The sequence below is a fragment of the Lepeophtheirus salmonis genome, chromosome 1 (genome assembly GCF_016086655.4).
Source record: "Lepeophtheirus salmonis chromosome 1, UVic_Lsal_1.4, whole genome shotgun sequence".
In the NCBI taxonomy this organism is placed as follows: Eukaryota; Metazoa; Arthropoda; class Copepoda; order Siphonostomatoida; family Caligidae; genus Lepeophtheirus; species Lepeophtheirus salmonis.
In genome coordinates this window covers 26,647,572-26,653,571 of record NC_052131.2, presented here as the reverse complement: position 1 = coordinate 26,653,571, position 6,000 = coordinate 26,647,572, and positions in this window count along the sequence as shown.

Genomic DNA, 6,000 nt, shown 5'->3' with positions numbered 1-6,000 from the left:
GATTACCAACTGCAAAAACCCGCTCCCGCTTTTGAGGACATATAATATTCATATCTGATCATAAATAATCATCCAAGACTCCTTAACTGGTTAATACAATCTTCCCTTCACTTTTGATTTTTGATAGTAGATAGAGCTAGAAGAAAACAGAAACTGTTGCTAGGGCACAAAAACAGAGGAGGATGATAGATTTGTTTATTTTTGTGTAATATATTTTTTTAGATCACAAATTAAAAGTTTATTATAATAAGCTTTGTAAATTAAACCCTGTTCAACCCCATGTCAATAAACTAACCTACTCCTAACTCGCCTCAAGTGAAGATTGCTTAATACATGCACCAACTACAAAACAACTTTAAAATTACTTTGCTTCCAAATAAATTAGTATCCTGCGTAATATCCAATGCTTTAATAGAATGATTTTGGGCCATAGCTACTTCAAAATATTACCAAAGTAATACGTCAAATTATTTATAACTTATACAAGGTCACTATTTGGCTTTATTGAACAGATTAAATTATCATAAGTGTTCATATGAATTGCAGCAATCCAAAACGATTTAGCTGAGAATGCAAGCTTCTTTTATTATTATTGAACAGATTGAATTCTCACAAGTGTTCATCCAAGAAGAAAATAAAAAAAACATGTTGCTAGGCAGCAAAAAACGGAGAAAGAGGTAAATGGAAGCAAATACATAGATAAGTTTCTTTTTATATATATAAGATTCTAAAACTTCGGCTAGTTTATAAAGGATTGGAAGAAAAAATTAAAAAGATATTTGTTTCTAAGTAAGGCCCTTCATTTGACTAGACTTTTTAGTGATAATATACATTTGTTATTGATTGTAATCAAGATAAATAAAAAAAATATTTCACTTTTCAAATGCTGAATGTTTGTATCAATTTGTTATTTAATTTGATTTTCATCTAGATAGGTCTGTCAAGTCAAAATATGGGACTGAATCATAGCTAAGACTTTAAAAGTCAAACTGACATTCCTTGAATGTTTTAATGGTCATATTTGTGTTCTATGGCTTAAATAGTAATAATAAATGTGGGGTTTATCCTGCGGACGCTCCAAAAACTTCATTTTGTTGCATAATGTAATGATTTAAATTTACTAAAGCAGCTAGTCATCAAAGTATTAGGGATGACATGTGAAGATAAGTTCAATATTTGTTGCTTAACTTGTTGGTGTGACAAATTAGATTGGTAATTAATGTATAATATAATATACACTCAAAAATGAGTAATCCACCGGCATACAAACTATGCTTTATTAATAATGGGATAAATTGTTATAATCTTGTTGGAAAAGTTGAATATATTTTTACAGAAAATAAAGGAAGGAAAAAATACATAATTAACTACAAAACTAAACTTTGTTGATTTAATCTATTATATCAAATTCTTGTTTTATATAGTATTTAACAACTAGCTAATTTTGAGATAAGATGTCAATTTATTGGTTAAACTCTCTTTTTTGTCTAATATATAAACTCAAGGCTCCCACGCAATTTGAGTGAGACTACACAATTTCAATCAATCTCTCACCATACATAGCATTTCTCATGCATTTGTATCTTAAATAAAAAAAATAGTTCAGAATCTCTGACTTGGTGATACTATGTTTTCATCATGAAGACAAAAAGAAATATTAGTATAATGTTTTATCTTAAGTCAATAAATATTATTGCTTGCAATTATATTTATCATTTATTTACCTTAACTTGTTGAAAAGCTTAAGGAAAAGGGTTGAATGACGTAATAAAACGGATTACATTATTTAGTATGATTTAAAATATATGAATCCAAACAGAATTTGTTATTCCAACATACACTTATACGTTCATATACACAGATACATTTTGTCTTTATTTATATAAATAAATTATAATTTATATACGTTACTGGGATTTGATTCTTAATTTTAGACCCTATCTACACAGCAAAGTTTTTAAAACAATCTTGTATTTCTTTTATTCAGATTAAAAAAGTCCAAGCAATCCCAACCTGACCAGAATGTTGATGAATCTAATGGAAATCTTATTATATAGGTATACCTGTTTGTATTATACTCACGACAACACAAAAACGCAGTTCTCAGATTTTCCCCCTCAAGATGCCATTTTTAAAAATAAAGTGGTAGGTAAAATGAGACACAGGGATCGTTTGGACGCAAGTTACGTTGTAATCGACTAACTGTGTGGTCTGGGACTGAAGCACTAGTTATAAAGAGGGACTAAATAACTAATTTATGAACGAATATCGGTTTAATATCAATACTGAATGATGGATATAAGTAGTATTGCTACTGCAGAGAAAACATCGATATTGCAAGTGAAGCGATATATATTTCGATATTAATAGAACAAAGTTTTTCTGTTTGTCAGTTTGTTAAAACCTCATTTTTGAGCGTGGTTTTTATATCTTAGAACTGCGAGATTACTTTATATACGAGATGCCATTAGGACAACTAGCGTGTGTAGCTATAGTTAGTCCATCATATTTGAAAATTAGGTACAAGACATGAGAATACAATGTACATATCTGTACATAGGTATTTTTGAAGAAAATGTTTGTTAGTCTGTTGGTCAACGCTTAATAATTCAGAACAATGCTGGGCCCTCCTGATGATGACTATACCTATATATTTCATTACTACAAATTACCTTTTTAGAAATTTGTTAAACACACTACTACTTCAAGTTCCACTTTAGCTTCAGTGTTTTCATAGTTAAACATTAAAGAAACCTATAAAAGACCAGAAAACCTTGACAAAATTTGCAGGTGTTTTACATACAATGCATTTAAAACTAAAGGGCTTTTTTTAGCAGCAGGGTCCTACTTCATAGAATTAAAATCAAATCTATCTGAAGTTCTTCTATTCAGTCTATATTTTATGAAGTCAGTATTCTCATTAATTATTATGTATTTGTTTTAATAAAAATGACATCCCTTTTGAACTAATTAAATAGATACCTACTGAATTTCCTTTCTATAAAATAGTATTTTTATAACTAATACCTTTGTTATGCAATATACATATATTACTCATTTTCAATACATTCAATGTGATCCATTTTTATTTTGAATAAAATTATAATAGAAAGTGTATTTTAACTTGTTTGATAGCTGACAAGTCGTGTTCTCTATCAATGCAGTTTCGTCGAAATGAAAATCTGTATATATCTGGAGTGCAAGACATTCAAAGTCGATCCGCAATAAGGCTAAGCTTTTTCCTAGGGAAAATACTTAAAGAATGCCCCTCACTCCATCAGTCACGTCCATGATGACGATGCAAATCAACATCGATAACTTCTTATCTTCACCACCTCAAACTCCGCAAAAAGTGTGAAAAAATTCCGTTTAGAAATGCATACTGTGACCTCATTGGAAGTTTCTTCCAGAATAAACCCTATCATTATAGCAAACAGAAGATCTTACAACAAAGTTATAGGTTGCGAGCCTGCCTCGGAAGATTTAAACCTAGCCTCTATTATTGGACACGTTTCCTACAAAAATCTACTCTAATTTGTGTAAATTACACAAATTTTGACACCTCTTGTGTTGCATGGCTAAAAAAATAAAGATGAACGTGACACACTAATGTAAATATACAATACGTAAATGTACAAGCTTGGGTTTTTTATTCATCAGTTATCATCACTCATCATCCTAATGTGTGGCATTTTTGGCATGCTAGTTAAAAAGAAACTGAAAATCACATTGGTAACCATAACAATTTGAAGATTTTTTTGAAGAGAGCAACTATCTGCCATGACGTTTCATTAGATCGTCTACCAGCACATGTGACCAAGGGGCTTAAGGAAATAAACAAAGATATTATCAAGAATTACTCCGATGTGTGGATCCTCAATTATACTCTGAATCAAACAATCAGATTTTAAATGCAATTTAATCTATGTAGGAAAAAAAAAAAATCTTAAGGGTTACCAATTCTAAAAAAATGGCCCAGCTAAAAAATTCACATAATTTGCTTCACTACATATAAATGTACAAAATTCTGTTTTCTCAATCATTAGTTATTACCATTGACACTAATCAGTAGAATTTTAGCATGTTAAAATAAAAATAAAAGGAAACTCAACACGCTAACCATTACAATTTGAAGAATTTTTGAGGAAAGCATCTTAGCTGCCACGACATTTCATTAGATCGTCTACAATCAGCTATAAACGAGGGGCTGAAGGAAATTAACAAGGGTATTGGCATGAATGACTCCCATTTCCTTCTTCCTTGATCTACTTTGAGATCAACAAGGAATAAAAAAAATCGGTCGGAAACTTGAGGTCAGACCCCCCCCCCCAAAGTCGCCCCAAAAGACATTGAATTTACGGTTTATTTCAACCTATAAAGTACATAGGAAAACTTGCCTCAATGTACTATTTTCGGGGCATTATAAAAAAAAATAGACTGTTAACCAATTTCTATTCCGGAAAATTAAGTCAGACCCCCAAAAGTAGCCCCCCACTAAATTCAAACAATTTGTTGATAATACCTTATTAGGACATTATAACAATCCCAATTTCACCATATTTTCAGTTACACATTGTACTATAATAAACTTTATAGATACATTTTTATATAAAAATTACAAAGATATTTGCCATGGATGGTGTTGATTTTAAATCTCCACTTCACTTTTCTCAGTGGTATCGTCATAATCGTCAACATGGGCTTATAGAAAAAACACAAAATAAATAGAATTGATGAAATTTTAAATCCACACTATCACACTTTATATAATAAAATTACCCTCATAATTCATTTTTGTATTACTTTAAAAACAAACAGTTTAAATCTGCGAAGACTTACATTTTTACAAAACTTTGAAGAGCGTTAGAGCCCTCCAAATGATGCACAATTGTTATTTATTACTATTTTCGTAATCCGTGTAAAATTACGCAAATTTTGATACTTCTTGTGTTGGCATAGCTGAAAAAAATACATTAATGGGACACCCTAATACTAATGTATGTACATGATAAACATTACAAATACCTATTGAGTAGAGTGTTCGCTATTTTGTAATGTTGACCAAATTCAAAATTATCATGGATGACTAGATGTGTTTAGGTGTTGGTAATGACCACCTAATTTTTTTTTCTATGCCATCAAAAATCGTTACCCTCCGTCCGGTCAAAGTTCCAGTGTACCGGAAGTACTTCAAAATGAGATCAAATTAAAAAAAAAAAAATCTTATTACAATTAAGGCATAATGAAAGAATAAATTGTATTTATAATTTTTTTACTTTATGATGTAGTCGGGTCTGTAAGTTAAAACTTATGAAGTAACTATTGACGGCATACATATATATATATAAATATTTAGGATTTTCTATTTATTCACCCATTTAGATTATTACATTTTTTCAAGAACAAGGTAAAAAAAAAAGTTTTGGAATTTTTTTGTTACCATTTTGTTTTAATTTTAATTTATTTTGTTTTGTAACAATTAAATTTTTAGTTTTTTCTCTTGATCATATGTTTTCTAGGATTCTTTGTTTCAAAATACTCACTATCAAATTTAAATAAAAACTTTCGAAAGTATGATTTTATGAATTAATGTACTGAGTATTCAAAGATTTAAAAACTATGTATGTTCATGCCCATTTGTATTTTGGTCTTGAAAAAATTTAATAATATAAATTACTGAATAAATAGAAAATCTATAATTATTTAACAATATTTCTATGCCGTCAATAGTTACTTCATGGGTGAGTTTGAACTTAAAAACCGACTACATAATAAAGTCAAAAACATTACTTACAAATTCAAAAAAAATTACAGAATATTTTTTTCTTCTAATTTTAATAAGATTTTTTTTTAATTTGACCCATTTTGAAGTACTCCCAGTACACTGGAACTTTGACTGGATGGAGGGTAACGGTTTTAATGATACAGAGAAAAATTTCAGGAGGTCATATTCAACACCTAAACACATCTCGTGATCCATGCTAGTTTTGATTTTTTCCA